At 46.9% G+C, this 22543-nt stretch overlaps 1 protein-coding gene and 1 non-coding gene across 2 annotated transcripts in view; both read left to right on the plus strand.

Annotated features, from left to right (window-relative positions):
• CSN8 (COP9 signalosome subunit 8) overlaps positions 1–22543 on the plus strand; it is a 129973-nt gene that overhangs the window by 42980 nt on the left and 64450 nt on the right.
• Positions 16682–16786, plus strand: LOC136841970 (U6 spliceosomal RNA). The gene has a single exon (XR_010854132.1). It is a non-coding gene; the product is annotated as a U6 spliceosomal RNA (small nuclear RNA).

Consider the following 22543-nt stretch of genomic DNA (forward strand, 5'->3'; position numbering starts at 1 on the left):
CCAAAGAAGCCTGCTTCTAATGCCAGCGGAACCGTGCCGGACACTTGTTCGTGAGCCGCTCTGAGTACTCAGGTCTTCAAGGAGACCCGAGCACCCCGGTCCGGTACGGGAGAAACCTCTCTCCGTATGGACTCAGGCACGGGATGGAAGAAAGAGTCCGGGCATGCAGGCGCCCCAACCCTTCCTGCTGGTACTTGTTCGAGTGCCAAGCCAGGTTCCTGGGAAGGTGCACCGGTCCCTCGGGTCGGACACCTGGTGAGGTAGAGAAGAGGTCCACTGCTCAGTTTTCCCAAGAGGTGTCAGTCTCGAAGAAGACTGGGGCACGTCCAGAGGACAGAGTAAGTTCTCGCCAGCCAGCCGCACACTCAACTCCCCCAGCCCCCGATCACGTTCGTGTGGCCAGCCTGGCTCGGACGAGCTGAGTGCGCGGCTCGACTTGCATGAGCCACTCTGCTCTCCTTGGGAGAATGCTTCGGCCAGGCGAAAGCGGTCTCCTCGACCCAGGTTGCCATCACCACCGCAGGTTGGTGACTGCTCCCGGCCCGCTGCTCCTGTTGGTTCTGCCAGTAAGAGCGCCTGATCCTTCTCGCCTGTCCCCTCTACCTCCTGGGCTCCTCCGAGGGGACACAAGTCGGACAGGAAGAACTCCAGCAAGTTGTCTCCCCAGAGTTCTACCTCGGGGGTGTATGTGCCTGGCTCGGTCCTTGGTTTGGCCAGGTCGTACACCCGCTTGGTGCAGGATGGATCACGGGATCTGCTGAGGTTCTCCCTCCTGCAGGGAGAGTAGATTGGGAGGACCGCACCCTGGAAGGACTCGAGGGTCCTCTTCCCCAGGACGTGGACACCCCCGAGATACAGAGGACATTTGCTGAAGTAATTGCACTGATTCGTTAGCACAACAACCTTGGGGAAGGGACCACGGACTCGTCTGTGGATCGTCCGTCACGCCTCAGATCCTTTTGGGGTCTCAAGGAGGAACCCAAGGCTTCGGTGGGGCTGCTGTGGTCCACGCTTGCCGAGGGGGTGCTCAATCAGGTAAATGGCCTTGTGTCCGGGCAGGACAATTCACTACGATCAAACCACTCGGACAAGCTACTTCCCCCTCCTCTACCTTGTCAGAAGCATTTCTATACGCCTTCAGAGAGGTCATTGCAGCCTAAACAGGTTGACCCAGACCTGGCTCATCTGGATCCGGGTCTGTCGTTGCAGCAACTTACTGCAGAGAGTATCTCCCTCTCTCAGCAAGAGCCGCAACCCTGGAAGCCACTACCATGTCAGCTTTCCAGGCAGTCTCCTGGTTGGATCTATGGTCTTTCACAGTATCCAAAGTGGCTGCTTCCTTGGGTGCTGTCGTACCTGGGGAAGACTCCTCTTTCGGGAGACTGTACCAGTCTGGAGGTAGAGCCATCTCCTACCTCGCTCACCAGACAGCAAACCTGTGGGCTAACCTGGTCTTGAAGCAGAGGGACACCATTCTTTCTCGCTTCTCCAGGTCCATGGGGCCCGAGTCGGCAATGATCCAGTGGACGATGCGGTGGACAAGCGTCAGGTGGATGACAGCGACCGGCTTGTTCACCAGGCAGTGGCCAAGACCCCCGGGTCTTCGCGTTCCACTGCAGCCAGGACCTTGGGTCAGGCTAGTACTTCCTTCGCCCCTAAGAAGTCCCAGTCTTGAAGGGATCCCGTGGAAACACCAAGCCTTCTTCCTCTGGAAAGGGTGGATCTTCCCACCCCTTTCAGCCCGCTTTCAATCCGGTAAAGGGGGCAAGGGAAGAAGAAGAAGAAGGGAAATGCTAGGGGCGGCGTTCCCCCCCAAATGCTGCCGAAGGTGAGGGGGTGCCTGTCGAGCCATTGGGCAACATGGCAGCGACACGGAGCCGAGACCTGGATAGTGGATGTCCTTTGGGAGGGATATTCACTACCCTTTGAGTCTCGGTCACCCATCACCTACACTCCAGTCCGTCTCTGCACCTACGTCCAAAGGAACACAGAAGGACTTCGCACTAGAGCAAGAAGTGCAAGCCACACTGAGCAAGGGTGCTGTTGAAGTGTTGTCGGACCGGTCCCCAGGCTTTTACAGCCGTGTCTTCCTTGTAGAGAAAGCCACAGGGGGATGGAGACCGGTCATAGACCTCTCTCCCCTGAACCAATTCGTTCACCAGACTCGCTTCACGATGGAAATGACGTGTTTCATGGCCGCTTCCATCAGGTAGAACGACTTCATGCTTATGGTGGACTTGAGGGATGCGTATTTCCAAATATTCATTCATCCATTCTCTTGCAGGTACCTCTGCTTTATCCTCAGGGAGACGGTCTTCCAATTCAGGGCACTCTGCTTCGGGCTCTTGACTGCTCCTCAGGTGTTCACGAGAGTCTTCTATCTCGTGTCAGCTTGGGCCCATTGGCACAGGATACGTCTGTTGAGGTATCATGACGACTGGTTGGTCCTGGCGAGCTCCCGCTCACAGTTGCTGCAGGAAAGGGATCGACTCCTCGAGCTTTGCCACGAGCCTAGGATCATGGTGAACCTGGAGAAGTCAGATCTTACCCCCAAGCAGAGGATAAAGTACCTGGGCATGCTGATAGACACTGTAGCAGCAAAAGTCTTTCCCTGGGACTCTCGTATCAGCAGGTTCATGCAGGCGGCACAGCTGTTCCTGTCGGCAATGGCAAGTCATCATCGGTCACTTGTCGTCACTGGAGAAGCTGGTACCTCATGGGTGTCTTCACCTGCGGTCTTTACAATGGAGACTAAAGGAGTATTGGTCCCAGTCCCAAGTCCCCCAGTCCTTTCTCATCCCTCTTTCTGAGGAGGTGAGAGAGGATCTTCGTTGGTGGATGGATGACAGGAACCTCTTGATGGGAGTATCCCTGCATACTCCCCCTCCGGACATGCTGCTGTTCTCAGACGCATCGACCGAGGGATGGGCTGCACACCTGGAGGAGTTGGTGACCTTGGGAGTGTGGCACCGAGACGACAGACACCTTCACATCAACATCCTGGAACTCAAGGCAGCCTTCCTGGCTCTCCAAGAGTTCCAGGATCGAGTGATGGGACACTCTGTGGTACTGATGAGCAACAGTACCACGGTAGTGGCATATGTCAACAAGCAGTGGGGTCTGGTATCCCTCCCGCTGTGGTACTGATGAGCAACGATACCACGGTAGTGGCATATGTCAACAAGCAGGGGGGTCTGGTATCCCTCCCGCTCCACCAGTTGACGATGCAGGTGCATGAGTGGGCCATGGCCCACTTGGTAGAGCTGTCAGCCAGGTACATTCCAGGCAAAAGGAATATCGTGGCAGACAAGCTCAGCTGCCAGAATCAGGTGATCGGAACCGAGTGGTCCATTCACTCGGAAGTCGCGGAAAGGCTGTTTGACCTGTGGGGGCGTCCAGTCATCGATCTGTTCACCACTCGGCACAACAGAAAATTCCAGGTCTTCTGCTCTGTCATGCTGGACCCATGGGCTGCTGCAGAGAACGTGTTCCAACACCTGTGGGACAACCTTGACGTATATGCCTGTCCTCCATTCTGTCTGATTTGCAGTGTGATCAACCAGGCAATGATCACTCTGAAGCTCAGAATGATTCTGGTGGCATCCAAATGGCTGCAGGCCATTTGGTATCCCGACCTGCTAGCCCTCCTTTCCCGAGGCGCCAAGAGAGATCCTCTGGGCCCAACCTGCTGTGTCAAGCCCACGTGGGAGCAGTATCACCAGGCGGTGCAGTCCCTGTGTCTTCACGGCTGGAGGTTATCCACCATCTCCTGCAAGCGAGAGGCTTTTGCATCGCGCAGTAATGGAGATGGCCGGGTACCTCAGACGATCCTCTGCAGTGGTATACCAGGGAAAGTGGTCCGCCTTCTGTGGTTGGTGTCGTGGACGGGGTATCTCTCCTGTCGGAGCTACAGTAATACTTCGATCTTACATGATTCGAGTTGCAGGAATTCACACACACACGAACTTTTCACTGGAACCTAATTAATCGGCATACGTGATTTTTTCCCAGTCATGAAATTCTCGAGAAACCCTGCAGAAGTGGTTATGTTTAATTTTTGAAGTAATTTACAAGTTTTCATGCTTTTATGTGTAAAATCTTTATGAAAAATGCATTTCATGCTTTTGTGTAAAATCTATATGAAAAATGCATTTGATGCTTTTATGTGTAAAATCTGTATGAAAAATGCATTTGATGCTTTTATGTGTTAAATCTGTATGAAAAATGCATTTCATGCTTTTATGTGTAAAATCTGTATGAAAAATGCATTTCATGCTTTTATGTGTAAAATCTATATGAAAAATGTATTATTTTTATTTTTGTACATGCATAAATATGATGCAAAGGTATTTCAGCACATTCAGTTAGTGTACTTTTACAAAATGTGATACCCATTTGCAAAGTTACTGCACTTTTCAAAGATTATACCCATGCAGAAAATGCTTGTTTAATGTTTGAAGTACATTTATAAGTTTTCATGCTTTTAACTGTAAAATCGAAATGGAAAATTTATATTTATATTTTTGTACATAAATATCATACAAGTATTATGTTCCATTCGCAAAGTCTTTGTCACTGGGACTCTACATGACCTTGAGATGAGGTTGTTCAGTCACGCTCATCACTGGGACTCTACATGACCTTGAGATGAGGTTGTTCAGTCACGCTCATTTGATATAATGAATTCGTTAATGTAATATCAGAGATGTAACTAAGAGTTCTATAAGTGTCATTCTTTGAAAATTACTTTGTTAACCTCGGAGAAAAGTGCTGGTGCAATTTGTATGTGCATGTAATTACAGCACGTTCAGTTGGTGTACTTTTACAAGATGTGATACCCATTTGCAAAGTTACTGCACTTTTCAAAGATGATACCCCTGCACAAAGTGTGTTTAATTTTTAAGTACTATTTTATAAGTTTTCATGTTTTTAGGTGTAAAATCAGAATGGAAAATTTGTTTTTAAATATCTAACTTCCCTGGTAGTTACATATATATAGCTTTATTCCGCCGATTCGTCGACAAGACGGCAGAAATTCAAAATTCGCGGCAATCGCCGGGATAGATGGTCAGGTGGCCATACCTGAGCGCCCTCTACCAGGTAACTAGAACCATTCCCAATTGTCCTCAGAAATTCCCTGCCGTCGTTCTATCAACACGTTGGAAATTCGCTCTACTTTGGTTTGCTTTACTACAATTGGTGAAGTACCCATTACTTGTTTGGTTTTCGTTGATGGCTTTCGCTGATTTTGGATCTTCCCTGGATTTTTCGTTTCTCATTGTTAGCCTATCTGTTCGGTTTCTGACTGTTACAATTGTTCTTTGTACTTGCTTTTCAAGATGGCTGACCCTGTTGTTAGAATGTGTGTTAGGGGATGCAAGAACCGGCTTCCCAAGGCTGCTCTTGATCCCCACACAGTTTGTAAGAAATGCAGAGATCATGTGTGTGCACTTGATGATAGATGCAAGGAGTGTGAAAGTTTGTCCGAGAAAGAGCGGAGAGAGTATGATCGCTATGTGAGGCGATTGGAAAGGACAGAATTAGGAGAGCTAGATCTTCCAGTGTCCTTTCAGCTAGGTCTTCTGATAGTCAAGTCCTTTCTAACTTGTCTGATACTAATATTCCTGATCCTAACCCTAAGGCTTTAGTACCCGATCCTCCTGCTGAGTCGGGAGTAAGTAATCCGTCTTTAAAGGATATAATGGCTGCTATTTCGGCCATAGGAGTTTCTGTACAATCCCTTTCTTCGGATAGGAAGTGATGTGGGGGCAGTGCATAGTTTGCAACAAAAGTTCGGTGACAGTGTTAGTGCAGTGGAGGGTGCGTCCGTTCGTGTCTGTCACGCTCCTAGCCCTAGACCTCTTCCATGCTCCCCAACCCCTGGGAGAAGGGACGTCGACAGGCTAAGGGAGGTGAGAGACGTTGAACAACGAGCGGACGCCCCTCGAGCGATCCTGTTGACGCATCCCAGGACGCCCCCTCGCCCGCAGGAAAGGCGAGATGAGGGCACGTGTTCGTCTTCCTCGGATGACGCAAGACCCAGACGTGGTTGGCGTCAGTCACAAGAGTCTAGACCTATCAAGAGACGCAGGTCCCCTTCCCGCTCCAACAACCTCTTGCAGCAAATGGAGCTCTCCAGAGAGATTCCTGTCGGAAGAAGACGGCGTTTCTGCGCCTAAACAGAGGCGTAAGACGCATAGCTCGTCGGAGGAAGAAGACGATACATGACTTCAGTTCACGCTTCTCCCCGCCCCCCAGAATGGGACGTGTCGCAAGCTGCGTCACCACCTCTTCATCAAAAGATCCCAGCTAGAGTCTCCGAAGTTGTGGAAGCTAGTGCAGTGCCATCTCCAGTTGTTTCCCAGCAGCAAGTGGCACCTCAAGTAAAGTTCTTGTCGGAAGTCCAGCAGTCCCTTGCGTCTCTTTTTGACTCTTACAAGTCGCAAGGACTAAGAGAAGAAACACACAAGAAGGAATCTAAGGACGTCAACAGACCCAAGAAGAGGGTAAGGCAAGAATCAGAACAACAAGACGCTAACAACCAGCAAGACGCAAACTGCAGCAAGTTGCAGCGCTCATAGACGCTTCCCGCAACAAGCCGCACGAGTGACGGGAGGAACAAGAATCGCGGCCCTCGCAGCAAGTTGGACGCATCGTGACGCACGCAAAGCAGCACGATTCACACGCTTCCCCCGCTTATGGATCGGAAATAAATTCGGATCCTTTGGAAGAGATCTCGAAGAGGAAACTCAAGAAACTCTTCATGCCGCTGATCTGAAAAGACTTCTTACTCTTTTGGCGGACTTATTTCCTAACGATTTTCATCAGGCCGCACCTCGAGTCCTCCTCGCAATATTTGATGGGTAGACCCCAGAAGTCTTCCTCATTCAAGAAGACAGTGTTGGCCAAATCAGTGAAGAGAGCCTTTTCGACACTGAATGATTGGATTTTGAAGAAGAAGGAACAAGGAAAGACAACTTTTTCCTTTCCCCGACAAGATTGGCTTCTAGATCCAGCGTGTGGTACGAGACTGGGGAAGCTCTCGGTTTGGGAGTTCCTGCCTCCTCCCAAGGGGACTTCTCCAGACTCGTTGACTCTTCACGGAGAACAGCCATGACTAAAGCCAAGGTTCTGTGGTCCACTTCGAGTTGGATCATTTGCTGAAAGGCGTCTTCAGAACTATTGAAGTCTTCAGCTTGATGGACTGGACTCTGCAGCTCTTGCAGAGGTTTCAGATCAGAAGAATGACACGCAAATGCACCTTATTGCCTGTCTCGATAAAGCTGTGAGGGACGGGTCGGTCGAACTTTCTGCCCTTTTCACAGCAGGTGTTATCAAGAAACGAGCTATGTTGTGTTCGTTCGTGTCGTCTGGAGTGACTTTAGCTCAGAAATCTGAACTGTTGTATGCTCCCTTATCTAAACAGCTCTTCCCTTCAGAGCTGGTTAAGGACTTATCAGCAGCCCTTGCGCAACAATCAACGCAAGATCTGATCACAAGGACTGCTAGGAAAGTTCTTCCGCAAACTTTTTAGCCAGGAAGGACAAGGAAGCTCCTCCTACGCGTCAGCCCTTTCGTGGGAGAGCCCTTTCGAGAGGAAGTCAGAGAATGGCTGCTGGAGGACAACTTCAAGAACCCCAAGCAGCAACCCAAATCCAAGAAATGATCACTACAACCTCCAGACACAAGTGGAGCCAGGTTATCCCACTTTTGGCAAGAGTGGAGCCAAAGGGGCGGACGTATGGACAGTCGAAGTTTTGAAGGAAGGATACAAGATTCCCTTCCTAAGGAAGCCCCTCTTTCACAAGAACCGTTGGAGTTGACAGCTACTTACTCGGGAGCAAAGCAGCAGCTCTTCAAGAACAGGTGACCCAGATGCTATCAAAAGCAGCAATAGAAGAGGTAAAGGACCTCTCGTCAGAGGGTTTTACAACAGACTTTTTCTGGTACCCAAGAGCTCGGGGGTTGGAGACCAGTTCTGGACGTAAGTCCACTGAACAAGTACGTAAGCAAAGTCAAGTTTGCCATGGAGACATCTGCGTCAGTCCTAGCAGGGCACCAAACAGGAAGACTGGATGGTTTCAATAGACCTACAGGACGCGTATTTTCACGCACCAATTCACCCGAACTACAGAAAATATCTGAGGTTTGTGCATCTCGGGACAACCTATCAGTTCAGAGCACTTTGTTTTGGACTAAGCACGGCTCAGGTGTTTTCTCTCGAGTGGCATCGAACGTAGCTCACTGGTTACATCTAAAAGGGATACGGATTTCGATGTACCTGGACGATTGGCTAATCAGAGCCAGATCGCAAAGCAAAGTGTCTGGAGGATCTACAAGTTACAATGAATTTGACGCAACAATTAAGTCTGGTAGTAAATCTAGCCAAATCGCAGCTAACGCCTTCACAGGACATCATCTACCTGGGGATGAGGATTCAATCAGTGGTTTTTCGGGCTTTTCCAGCCCCGAAACGCATTCTAGATTGCTTAGAAAAGGTGAAGCTCTTTCTAGGGGAGATGGACCTGTTCGGCGGGGAGTGGATGAGTCTGCTGGGGACCCTCTCCTCGATCAACAATTCGTCTCCCCTGGGAAGACTACATCTACGTCCACTTCAGTTCCATCTGTCAAGCTATTGGAAAAGAGGCCAAGATCTGGAGACGTGGATTCCGATCCTCTGGGAATCAAAAACATTTGAGTTGGTGGAACGACCCCAAAAACTTCAAGTAGGCCTCGAACTTCAACAAAAGAACCCCGACCTAGTGTTGTATTCAGACGCCGATCGGACATGGGATGGGGTGCAACGCTGGGGAAGGGCGAGATCTCAGGTCTATGGGAAAACCATCAGAAGAAATGGCATATAAATGTCAAGGAACTGGTGGCCATTGATCTTGCACTAGTCCACTTTCAGGAGAAGGTCCAGAACAAGATTGTACAGGTCAACGCAGACAACACCACAGCGTTGGCCTACATCAGGAAACAGGGGGCACTCTGTTCGTTTTCCCTTTACGAGGCAGCCAAAGATCTCCTGCTGTGGGCAGAAACGAACAACTTAACTCTGATCACCCGCTTCATAGAGGGAGAGAAGAACGCAGAGCGGATCTTCTCAGCAGAGGAAAGACAGGTTCTCACGACAGAATGGACCTTACATCACGATGTGTGCAACAGGCTTTGGAATCTGTGGGAGAACCATCAATAGACCTCTTTGCGACACAGAGAACGAAGAGGTTACCAGTCTACTGCTCTCCAGTCCCAGACCAGGAAGCAGTGGCGGTGGACGCCTTCCTCATGAATTGGGAGGGACTAGACATGTACGCTTTTCCTCCATTCAAGATCCTAGACAGAGTCATGAAGAAGTTCAGAGAGTCGAACGACGCCCGCATGACCCTGATAGCTCCATTTTGGCCCATGAGACCATGGATCACGGAGGTGATGGAGTGGCTAGTAGACACCCCAGATCGTTACCTTGTCGGAACGATCTACTCAGACAGCCACATATAGAGAGATACCATCAAAATCTCCTCGCTCTCAACCTAACTGCCTTTCGACTATCGAAAAACTGGCAAGAGCGAAGGGTTTTTCAAGGAAGCTGCAAGAGCCATCGCGAGAGCGAGGAGAACGCCCACACTCAAGGTGTACCAATCAAAGTGGGACGTATTCAGGGAATGGTGCAGGAAAAACAACATTTCCTCTTCCAGTACCTCTCTAACTCAACTGGCAGATTTTCTTCTGCATTTGAAAACCCAAGGAAACCTAGCAGTATCTACCATCAAGGGATACCGCAGCATGCTTGCTTCCGTCTTCCGTCACAGAAATATTGACGTGTCGGGAGACAAGGACCTCACGGATCTCATAAGGTCCTTTGAGACAGTTAAGAGGAAGGACAACCCGACCCCTCTTGGAATTTGGACGTAGTCTTAAAATTTTTAACCTCGAATAGGTTTGAACCTCTCGACAAGGCTTCATGGAAGGATCTCACTAAGAAGACCCTTTTCCTGGTCACTTTGGCTACAGCCAAGAGGGTAGGAGAGAACTACAAGCCTTTAGCAAGAAAGTAGGCTTCAATGGGGAAAATGCAGTCTGCTCACTTCAACTTGGTTTTCTCGCTAAAAACGAGAACCCTTCCCAACCCTGGCCCAGATCTTTTTCCATACCAGGGCTGTCTCATTTAGTAGGACAGGAAAAAGAGAGAGGCCTTTGTCCAGTTAGGGCCCTAAAATTTTATCTACAAAGGACCAGAAACATGAGAGGTCAGACAGATCACCTCTGGTGCTCAGTGAAGAAACCTTCGTTACCCTTATCAAAGAATGCGCTGGCGTTCTTATCAAGGACTTAATAAGGGAAGCTCACCAAGAATGTGACGAGAAAAGCTTTCAATCCTCAAAGTCAAAGCGCACGAGGTAAGAGTTGTGGCAACTTCGATGGCTTATAGACACAACAGGTCTATGAAATCGATTTTGAAGCGACTTTTTGGCGAAGCAAATCTATCTTCGCAGATTGTTACCTGAAAGAAGTACAGACCCAATATGAGGATTGCTGTTCCCTGGGTCCGTACGTTGCCTCCGGCGCCGTAGTTGGAGAGGGTACTACTGCCTCTACCCTATAACCTTTTTTTTTTTGTATTATACCCTTGCCTTTTTCTTGATTTGAACTCACAGGTTGTCTGTGAAGGTTGTTGCAACCTTCCACAGTCTGGGGTTGCAAGTCTAAGTTAGGTTTTATGGAGTGTGTTATTTAGTGATTTTAGTGGGTCAGGTGGTCAGCTCTTTGTCCATGGCTATGCCAGGATAGCAAGGGTGGTGGTCTAGTCATGTTAAGGTTGAGGACCGTGTGACAGCCCCATAGAGACTTTCTACAGCCCCTGGATGGGTCGCTGGGTCTCTCAAGGAATGCAGGCGAATGAGGCAGGATAATTATGAAGCCAGCTTCCTTATCAGGTAAGAACCAGAGTATGTTTACAGCTAATTTCTAGTGTTTAGTAATTATACGAATTCCCAACAGTGTTTTTTGTTCTCTAACCCACCACCAATGGTGTCAATCAGCTATATATATGTAACTACCAGGAAGTTAGATATTTAAAAATGGTATTTTCATTATAAAATAAGTTTTTACATATACTTACCTGGTAGTTACATATATAAAGGTCCCTCCTCCTCCCCTCTGAGAACAGGGGCATGGAATTTCTGAGGACAATTGGGAATGGTTCTAGTTACCTGGTAGAGGGCGCTCAGGTATGGCCACCTGACCATCTATCGGCGATTGCCGCGAATTTTGAATTTCTGCCGTGCTAGGTTAATCAGAGCGGGATAAAGCTATATATATGTAACTACCAGGTAAGTATATTTAAAAACTTATTTTATAATGAAAATACCATATTTATATATTTGCACATAAATACAATACAAAAGCAGTATATACAGTTACTGTATTACAGTATATGTATCTCTCTCTCTCTCTCTCTCTCTCTCTCTCTGTAATGTACTACCTTCTACGAACAGTGTACTACCTTCTACGAACATTATGTACATGTTTTCGATATTGAATTGTACCTTTGTTATGACTGTGACGCAAAGAAAATGGCTTTTACTCTAAGTGAAAAAGAAAATGGCATCCCATGAATTAGGGGTATCATTAGTATAAGTGCATTATGAAACTGTGCAGTACTCAGTTTTCATGTCAACCATTTATTTCTTTTTTAAGTGTAATAAGCTAAATTTTAAATAAAATGACACTAACTTTAGTTCATTTAAAAGTTAGCTTAATACTTTGGGAAAATGATTAGGATCATATTTAGTACTTAAACTCTAGAAGTACAATAAACGTTTATTAGCATTTTTAAAGACCATGCCAAACTTACACGAAAATTCACCTTGCACGAGGGGCTCTGGAACCCAACCTCGCGTAAGTTAGGGGTATGACTGTACTGTTCAGCAGGTCGCGGACTTCCTCATCTTCCTTCGCCGAGAGAAGCTTCTCTCCGTTTCAGCTGTAAAAGGCTAATGTGCCACACTCAGCCTAGTCTTTCAGCTGAAAGGAGTAGATATCTCCTCCTCCTCCGAGATTTCCCTACTGATGAGAAGCTTTGAAAGATCTTGCCCACCCAGGGATCTCAGGCCCCTCAGGGATGTGACTCATTCTAAGGAGCCTGACTCATTGGAATTTGAAAAGGAGTGACTGAACCTTTTTATGGCATCTGGGAAGATAGTTGGCGAACTACATGGACTTTCCTTTGATGTTAAACACTCGAGGGGATGGGAATTAGTTACGCTCGATTTCGTTCTTTGATTTTGTAGCGAAGACTCAGAATCCTTCGGTCCCTGATGCACGGTTCGAGTCTTTCACGATCCCCTCCCATAGAGAGCTTTGTAGGTAATGAACCAGATGAGATGCTACTGTGTCCTGTTAGAGTGCTGCGGCGCTATCCGAAGAGGACCTGACGTCTCTAGCCCAAGTGTCAACGACTCGTCGTTAGTACTGGCTCGACCAAGAAAGAAGTATCCAAGAACAAGATCTCTTTCTGGCTTCATGAAATGATAAGGAGAGTGTATTCTGCTGCTGGAGAAGACAACACCAGTACGCTTCGTCTGAGAGCTCACGAAGTCCGCAGCATTGGTCCGTCCCTCACATTCCGGAAGAACTTATCAGTTCTTCAGGTGGTGAAGACAGATGTATGGTCCTAACAGACCACCTTCACCTCCTTCTACCTCTGGGATGTTGCTCACAAGTCCTTGGACACTTTTTCCTTGGGTCCTTTGGTGGCTGCTCAACAAGTTGTGTAGCTTACCCGCCTCCTCTATCAGGTCAGGTTGCATCTCACCTAAGACGTATGGTTGTGATTGGGAGATTGAATGTGGAGTGACTGGCCTCGCTTCTTTCTCCCCATCTCGGCTCTCTTCCCACGGGCAGGGAGTAGACGTGCCGTTACATGTTGGATCTGGTGGCTGATGCAGGTAAGCACTCAACGGGGGCTCCCGTTCTATTTTCCGTTGAGGTTATAGAAGCAACCCCACTCCTTCCCCTTGCAAGGTGGGGGAAGGAGACCATGACAGTAAGACAAACCCAATGCTTGTGATTGCTTTAATGTCACCGACTCCAAGTTCTTCCTAGGCTACTTTGCATGAACTGATGATTCCTCTTTCATGCAAAGGGACCCAGAGGTCTGACAATTGATCCTGCGTTTCTTACAACCCGATCATTTTGTCAGAGGCAGTTTTCCCTTCCTCACTCTATCGACCAGGAAGGGAAGACAAGGTGTGGTGAACTCCAGTCAGTTCATAGAGACTCACTCAGATTCCTCCCTCCAACCAGTGAGTCTTCCTAATGTAAAGGACTGATGGTTTGTGTATCTTGTCGGAACAAATCACAATTTTTAAAAGTAAATTGTATTTTTCCTAACTACTGTATACAATATAAACCTGAGGTCCTTTACAGTACATTTCATGCCCACCTCATGCCACCCCTCAATCTGATACCTGGGCCGAAAGGCAAATTGGAATGTTTACATCCGGGCAGGCGGTACTCCCGCCTCCTGGATGGTAGTTAACTGCTTAACCACCTTGTTTGAAAGCTCAGCGCCCATTTACAGCCTACGCTGAAAGTAATTCCTAATGTAAAGGACCTCGTGTTTGTAAAGTTAGGAAAAGTACAATTTACTTTTAAAAGTTGTGATTTTTTGGTTATCGGTGATTTTTGGTTATCATCACACCCTCAGAACGGAACCCCCACCGATAACCGAGGACTGCCTGTACTATCTCTCCCAAGAAAGAAGTGTCTAAGGACACATCTTTCTCCTGGCTTGTAAAGCAATCAAAGGATGCACTCGGCAGCTGGTGACGACAATACCCGTACAACCACCTGAGAGCTCACGAAGTCATTGGCTTGGTCTGTCTCTCGCTTTCCGGAAGTTTCTTTCAGTCTGGAAGCAAGATGTGGTTTTATAGACCACACTCTTGTCTTCTACTTTCAGTCTTACCCACAGGCCCTTGGAACCTTTTTTCCTTGGTATGGTGGTGGCTGCTCAACACGTTGTGTGTTCTTACCCGGCTCCTTCAAGAGGACAGGTAGCATCTTGCCTAAGGTGTTGGTTCTGAAAGTGAGAAGGATCCTGAGAGTACTGGCCTCTCTTCATCCTCCTTCCTCATCCTGCATAAGGTCCTCCTTCCTTCGGGATGAGAATGGGACTTGAACTGACACTTGTTGGTTCTAGCATGTGATGCATTAAGACTACACATCGAGCAACCGTTCTATTTTTCTTCTAGAATCATAGAAGTCTCTATTCCGTCTTTTCCTCACCAAGGGCCAGGAAGGAGAGGAGACTCTGGCATAAGGAAAACCCTTTTTGATGGGTTTTCCTTACTGCCTCCTGACTCTTTTCTTCCCTTGCCTATTTCAATGAGTAATGGGTTCCTCACCATATGAAAAGGTCCAGATATCTGACATTTGATTTTGCAGTTCATATCTCGATCAATATGTCGGAGGCACAGTCACTTCTCCTCGCTCTTTTCGACCAGGAGGAGTTGCCCAGGTGTGCAGAACTCAGTCAGCTTAAGAGACTCAGCTCAGATTCCTCCCTCCAACCAGTGAGTCTTCCTAATGTAAAGGACTGATGGTTTGTATATTGTGTCATCAACAAATCACAGTTTTTGCAGCCTCTAAATTGTATTTTTCCTAACTATACAAATCTGAGGTCCTTTGTTACATTTTTATGCCTCCTTTCTTCCACCTTCAATTAGAACCTGGACTGAAAGGCAACTGAATGATTACATCTGGGCAGGCTTCTTCCTGCCTACCTGGCAGTAGTTACTCCTAACCACCTTGTTCAAGAGTTTAATGGCTGTGTCCAGCTTCGTTTCAAGTAATTCCTAATGTAAAGGAACTCAGGTTTGTAAAGTTAGGAAAAATACAATTTACTTTTAAAAACTGTAATTTGTTCATGAGACTTACCTGCCAGATATATATAGCTGTATTCTCCGAAGTCCGACAGAATTTCAAAATTAGCGGCTGCACGCAGTGGCCGGGCAGGTGGTTAGTACCCATTCCCGCCGCTGGGAGGCGGGTATCAGGAACCATTCCCATTTTCTATTCAGATTTTTCTCTGTCGCGGACTGTCAACACCTGTTGTCAGTTCCTCCGCCATTTGGATTTCGGAAATTTGTTGTCACTTAAGTATTTTGGTTGTTTTTGGTATTGACTGGATCTGTGACTTGGCATACGCTCTTTGTGGACTGTTTTTGATTTTGCTTTTGACTTTTCTAATAATTAAGATGTCTTACCTCTAGCTATTGAGTCTGTAGCTTGGGTGAATGTAAGGTGAGGCTATCAAGACTTTGATAGTTCCTCACTCTTTATGTATGATATGTAAGGGTGTTCAATGCTCTATGATAATCGGTAATGAATGTGAAGGATTGTCTGAGGGTGAGTGGAAGAAATATGAAGCCTATATGCTTAAATTGGAGCGTGATAGGCTGAGGAAATCTTCCTCCAGAGTGCATCCTTAGATGGACAGTCAGGTTTTTCCTACTAGTAACCCTGTAGTAAATTTTAGTACTAACCCTGTAGTTTGTTGCTGCCCTGAGGTTGTGTAATTCCCTGGCTCTATGTGGAGTCAATTCGTGCGCTCTTGAAACAAAGTGAATGCAATTCAAACGCATAGTGTTAGTGCTAGTGCCCCTAGTGTTGTGGAGGGGGCGTCAGATCGGCCCTATAATGCCTCTAGGCCTGGACCTCTGTCGAACTCCCAGGACCAGGGAGGGGGCATGTCGAAAGCCGCATGAGGGTTACGGGGGCTTCCCACCGATCTGGCGTCCCTTCGGCAGGTCCTGATGACGCTTCCCAGGCTGCCAGGGATCGTGCTCAGGCACGCATCCTGAAGGATTGCTTCGTCCTCCGACACGTCCTCCCCGCCTCGGGGTTGGAGCTCTCGGTTGACTCTCGCCCTCTTAAGAGAGCTTGTTCAGGAGAGGACGCTTCACGTCCTCTTCCTCTAGACGTTTGTACTCTTCCCCGAAAGTTTTTCGTGTATATTCCTCTGCAGAAGAGAATAAAGTGTTTTTCGAATGATGACGCTGTTTCTCGACCCCCTGTCGCGCTAAGATGGAAGGGCTAGAGCTTCTTCCCCTGTGGAAGGAAGATACGTCTCTCGCCCCTTCCTTCTCTCAGGTTCAGCCCCTCCTCCAGAGAGTTGCTTCTCCAACGCGTAAGATTTTGTTGGGTTTGCAACAACAGCTGAATGCTCTCATGAACCTTTCAAGATTTGAATCTGCCTGTTAAGAGGTACAGACTTTCACCTTCGTCTCCTGCTTCGTCTTCCTCGCCTGCTAGATGTTTTGGGGCTTCTTCTCGTCTAGAGAGAGTGTTTAGTGGCTTCCTATTCGTCTTCCCGAGTTGAGGTGTTGGCCTTTTCTCTTGTCTCGCGCCAGGGCGCCTTGCTCTTCCCGTGGCGCTTCTCACGCTTCACGCGCCTCACCTTGACGCTCGGCACGCGCCAGCCATGACGCCAGGCACGCCACGCTGTGACTCTCTTCTAGTACTTGCCACGGAGCCTCTCGTGCGTCACGCCATGACGCTCCGGACGCTCCTCAGGACGTTAGCTTCAAGTCTTGTGTTGACGACGCTCCAGTTGTTCATCATGTCGCATAACTACCCGCTTCAACATCTGATGTCCTTCTTAATTTAGCCAGACTTGCTTCAAGCAGTACATATACTAAAATTTGAACGATACAGAGAAGATTAGCATGGCCCCTGCGGCAAGGATGACACGCTAATCGAAGAAGTGTTCCACATTTTTATGTTTACTATAAGAGCTCTAGTTGACGCCTCTTCTTCGTTATCGGAGTTCCCGCCTCGACTTGTTCGGGGAATCGAACTACTTTCACCACTCACTCAAGACCCACAGCTCGGAAGAACATCCTCTTTCGTCACAGCCTTTGTATGAAGAGAAACTTTTCGCCTTCTTCCTCTGATTATCAGACTCTGATTTTTCTTAAGGATCTGTTTCCAAGAGACTTTTTTGCCTTCGGCTCCTCTCTCCACCTTCGCAGTTGTCTTTGTCTTAAGCTGGAGCGTTTGACGAAGAAATCGGAAATCAAATTTTCTGGGATATTTTATATATGGCATCATACATATCCTGACTATCTTCTCAAAGTTTTATTTAAAAGTTCTTCACAGTTAGGAGTTATAACAAAACAGTAACCATCATAGTCAAATTACTTTTCAATAATGTAATGTTATTGTCAGACTCGGTGGTAATTTCCTTTAGCTATGAAATAATAATATCTAATGCGATCTATGGCAACCTGGGGACCTAGTAGTGTCAGCTAAAGACAGGAATGCCGCAGACAAGTGGCAGTCAGTCAGATGGAGCTCAGAGCTTGACTAAGTAAAACGTCAGCTTGCCCAAAGAAGAGCCGTGTTTTGACACTTCACTGCTAATTTAGCTTCATTTAGCGAAGTTATATTACTTTGCAGGTCTATTTTTGGCATTTCATTATGTCATAAAAACATCAAACTGGACATTTCAAGCAAATAAATACATAGAGAAGCAAAAATATCGTTTTTTCTCAAAACTAAAGTTATCGACATTCAAACTGCATCTCCTTCATAACGATTCTTCCTCAATGATACAAAAAGGAAACGAAAGCTAAATATTTGCCTAACAAAGGGGCTTCCATGGGAAGCAACTCGAGACCCGCACTTCTCGAGAGAGAGTTTTTTTCCCAAGGAATGTCACCTCAAGAGAGGTAGCAAGTGACTCTTTCATCTCCAGACTCCCTTTGCAACCAGGCTTCATTTTGCACAAGCCTGGAAAGAGTGAGGGGCAGACGTTTGGTCCCTCCTACTGTTAGGAGAGAGGTTACTTGATTCCCTTCCTGTCTCCTCCTCCTTTGTTTTTGTTTCCCAATCTGCCTTCCTGTCAAACAGAAAATTCTTTTGACCTGCTCTGAACAGATGTTCGAAAGAGAGAGCAGTGGAACAGGTCTTGGACTTAAATGTTCCCGGGATTTTACTACAGATTGTTTCTAGTCCCAAAACTTTCAGTAGGCTGGAGACCTGTCTTGGACGTCAACAGGTCGAACAACTTGGTCCGAAGGAAAAGTTCAAGATGGAGACCTCGCAGTCAATACTAGGAGCCCTTCATCCCGGGGATTGGATGGTATCTTTGGATCTCCAAGATACTTATCTTCACGCCCCAATTCATCCACGTTCATGAAGTATCTCAGGTTGTCTTGGGGACTAGACGCACCAGTTCAGGGCTCTCTGCTTTGAACTCAGCACAGCTACCACGTTGAAAACACCGCTTCGTCCGATCAGCGAAAAACGTTGGGTCTGGTCAGTTGGATGGGTGACCGCCTGGGAACACCAGATGCTGTTGGCGCCACATTTTGCTCCGAGGGTGTTTACATCGCCTCATGAAAACTTTGGCGATGCAGTTGCACCTGCGACGCCAGATCTCACTCTACTTGGACGACTGGTTGATTCGAGCGTCGTCCGGCGAAGGTATCTGGAGGACCTTCAGTTGACTCTGAACTCGTGAAGTCCCTGGGACTTCTGGTCTGTGGAGAAGTCCCAGCTGATCCCCTCACTGTCCATTGTGTCTGGGAATTCAGATGTATTCAGCGGCTTTTTATAGTGTCTCCGTCGCCAGAACGGCAACTTCTATGTTGCGAAAAAGTCTCGCCTTCTTGGAAAAGGAAACATGCTAGGTGAAGGAAGGAATGAGTCTGCTGGGGACCATTTCCTCGCTGGAGAAGTTTGTTTTCTGGGAGTCTGCATCTCAGGCCTCTTCAGTTCTTTTTGTTGGAGAACTGGCAAAGCAAGGAAGACTTGAAAGAGGAATTGAGAATTCTTCCTTATATAAAGAGATCTGTGGTGGTGGCTCGATCCAACGAAATTGCATGGATCTCCCTCAAGCTTCTGAACCCCAACCTAGTGTTGTTTTTCCGACGGGTCGTCAACAGGTTGGGGGCAACACTGGGGGGAGAGGAAGTGTTAGGAACCTGGAGAGAGGAACAGGTGTCTTGGCACATCGACTTCAAAGATTTGGCGGCTATCTTTTAGCTCTCCAATTCTTCGAGGTCCAAGTTTGCAATCACGTGTAGTTCTAGCAAACCGGCTCAATACTACTTGTTCCCTGTTCAGCCTTGCAAGAGAGATTATTCTTCTGAGCCTCATGCTCGCAACATTTCGATTCTCACAAGTTTTGTTGCAGGGGTCGAAAATGTTCGAGCAGTCCTGCTCTGTTGGCGCCATCAACTCCTGCCAAGGAATGGACCCTTCATCAGGAGGTTTGCCAAGATTTTTGGAAATTTTGGGGTCGCCATCTTGTGGATATTTTCACGACCAAGAACAGCGAGGCTCCTCTATAAAGCTCATCTGTACTCGACCCTGGGGCAGTTCACGATAGTTGCTTTTCCCTGGGATTGGATGGGAATAGATGTTTACGCCTTTTTCCCGTTCTAAATTCTGGGAGAAGTCATACGAAGTTCGCAACCTCACAAGGGACGAGGATGTCTCTCATCCCCCCGTTTTGGCCTTCAACCACTGGTTCTCGGAGTTTCTCTTCTGGTTGGTAGACGTTCCAGGACCCTTCCTTGAGAGCAGACCTGCTCATACAAACCCACTTCACGAGATATCTTTGAATCTCCCCGCTCTGAACCTGACTGCTTTCAGACTATCGAAACTTGGTCAGAGCGAGAGGGGTTTTTCTGGCCAGGTGGCACGGGCCATCGCCAGAGCCAGAAGTTCTTCATCTAAAGGATATATCTAGCGAAGTGAGCAACCTTCAAAGGTTGGTGTAGAAAGAAGGGCTTTTCCTCTTCCTCTATCACTGTGAGCCAGGTTGCGATTTTCTCTTTTACTTAAGAGAAAAACTCGATATAGCAGTTCCCGACTATCAAGTGTTATCGAGCATGCTTTCGATTGTTTTCAGACACAGAGGATTAGATTTGTCTGACAATAAGGACCTCCACGATCTTACGAGATCTTTCAAGACGTCCAAGGTTCCTCAGCTAATTCCCCCTGCTTGGAACTTGGATGTTGTGCTCAAGTTTTTGATGTTTAGTCCTTTTGAGCCTCTCCACTCTGCATCTCTTAAGGATGTTACTAAAAACTGCATTCCTCACGGCTCTGGCGGCAGTGAAGAGAGTGAGTGAAGTTCAGGCCGTCATGTGGCTTCAAGGAACACAATGCTGTCTATTCTTTAAGCCCTAAGTTCTTGGCTAAGAATGATAGGTCTTCTAACCCTTGGCCTAGACACTTTGAAATTAAAGGTTTAGCAGACCTTATTGGACAGGAACCTGAGGGAGTTCTATGTCCAGTTAGAGCTCTCAAGTACTACCTTAAAAGAACACAGGACACTCGTGGTCCCTCGGATAATTTATGGTGTTCTGTGAGGCAACCAGTTAAACCCATGTCGAAGAATGCACTGGCATTCTTCATTAGGGAACGTCATTAAGGACGCACACTCTAGTTGTGACGACTCCAACTTCAAGTTGTTGAGAGTTAACGCTCATGAGGTGAGGGCAGTTGCTACCTCCATGGCGTTCAAGAAAAATATGGTACTCAGTGACATTCTTAGTGCCACATTTTGGCGAAGTCAATTCGGTGTTTGCCTCACACTACTTGGCAAGATGTTTAGGTAGCATACGAAAATTGCTTTTCGCTGGGACCATACATTGCTGCTTCAGCAACCTTGGGGACAGGGGGTAACTCTGATCCTATCCCCTTTTTAATTGTGTTTTTATGGTTGTTGGGTCGACTACTGGAGGCAGTCTTCCCAATCCTTTGCAAACTAACGCTTTAGGTGTTGGTTAGGTGGTTAGTAATGCTCTTTTGTCCTCTTTGTATGGTCTATGATCTAGTCACATTGTGGTCACGCCCCGTTGACAGATCATCTAGAAGTCGCCAGCTATATAGGTCACTACCTTGCTGGGGTCTCTAGTAAAAGCAGAAGCAGACTAGAGTGACAGTAACCACTCAGTCAGCTATGCTATCAGATAAGGAACCAAAATAATTTTACCAATAATTGGTTTTTTTTAATTCTTGGCTGTCTCTACCCTCCAAAGGTGGTATTCAGCTATATATATATCTGGCAGGTAAGTCTCATGAACAAAATGATATTTTAATGATAAAATAAAGTTTGTTCATACTTACCTGGCAGATATATATATTCATATTGCCCTCCCTCCTCCCCTCAGAGTCAGTGGCACTAGAAAATCTGAATAGAAAATGGGAATGGTTCCTGATACCGCCTCCCAGCGGCGGGAATGGGTACTAACCACCTGCCCGGCCACTGCGTGCCGCGAAGTTTTGAAATTCTGTCGGACTTCGGAGAATACAGCTATATATATATCTGCCAGGTAAGTATGAACAAACTTTATTTTATCATTAAAATATCATTTTCAGCTGTGTAATTACTTGGTAAGTTACTTACATGCAAATGACATTTTCAGAATAAAATTAAATTTCATACATACTTACCACTTAATTACAGAGTCAGAGCCTGCCCTCCTCTCTTATGAACATAAGGGCACAAACAGATTGAGCCTACCTGCCAGTTTGTTTCCCATGTTCCCCAATAGTGGGCAGGGCCTGTCACGATACACAAAACAGTAGAACAGTGCCAGGAACTTTTAAAAAAATTGCAGCGTGAGGTAGAAACGTTAGGTATGTAATTACTGGGTAATTATATATGAAACAATTTTATTATGAAAATGTCATTTTTAAACATCTGACTTACCTGGTAGTTATATATATAGCTTAAGTCCCTGACGCTGGCAGAATTTCAAAAACTCACGGCAATGTGATGGGTAGTTAGGTGTACCACTAGTGCGCCCTCTACCCAGGTACCTTGAACCATTCCAACTGTTCCTCAGATCTTCCCTGCCGCCATACCGGTTGCATTGTTAAGAATTTTGCTCGTTTGGCCCGTGTTTTTTCACAGAGTTTTGGTGAAGTACACTTTGGCTTTCGCTTGTTTTTTGGATTTGCTTTGGATTTTCTGGATTTGTTAGATATTGTTGATTTTGACCTTTGCTCGCTTTGGATTTTTCTTACGATTTTTTCTCTTCCAAGATGTCTGACTCTGCTTCAAGTGTGAGAATGTGTGTGAGGGGTGTAAAACCCGAATTGCTAAAGCCGTGTTGGATCCCCACTCTGTTTGTGTAAATTGTAGAGGTAAAAATTACTTTGTTAAAGGACAGATGTGATGAATGTTTTGGTTTATCAGAGAAAGAGTGGATGGATTACTACCGATATGTTTCTAAAGCTTGAAAGGGATAGGATCAGAAGAGCCGGGGTAGTAAATCTCGCTTTCTTCTAGAGATAGTCAGGAATTGAAGATTCTCCTCATATTATCAATCCTATTATTCATTCCCAGTAGTGGTAGTCCCAGAACCCCACTGATACTGATAAGGAACCAACCTTGAAGGACATGATGACGGCCATTCAAACCTTGGATAAAAGGTAGAATCCTAAGATTTGGAGACAGAGAGGATTTATGGTCGAATGTCAGAGATCTGAAACATTCAAGTGTTAATGAGAAAAA

Source organism: Macrobrachium rosenbergii, chromosome 1, assembly GCF_040412425.1.
Source record: "Macrobrachium rosenbergii isolate ZJJX-2024 chromosome 1, ASM4041242v1, whole genome shotgun sequence".
NCBI lineage: Eukaryota > Metazoa > Arthropoda > Malacostraca > Decapoda > Palaemonidae > Macrobrachium > Macrobrachium rosenbergii.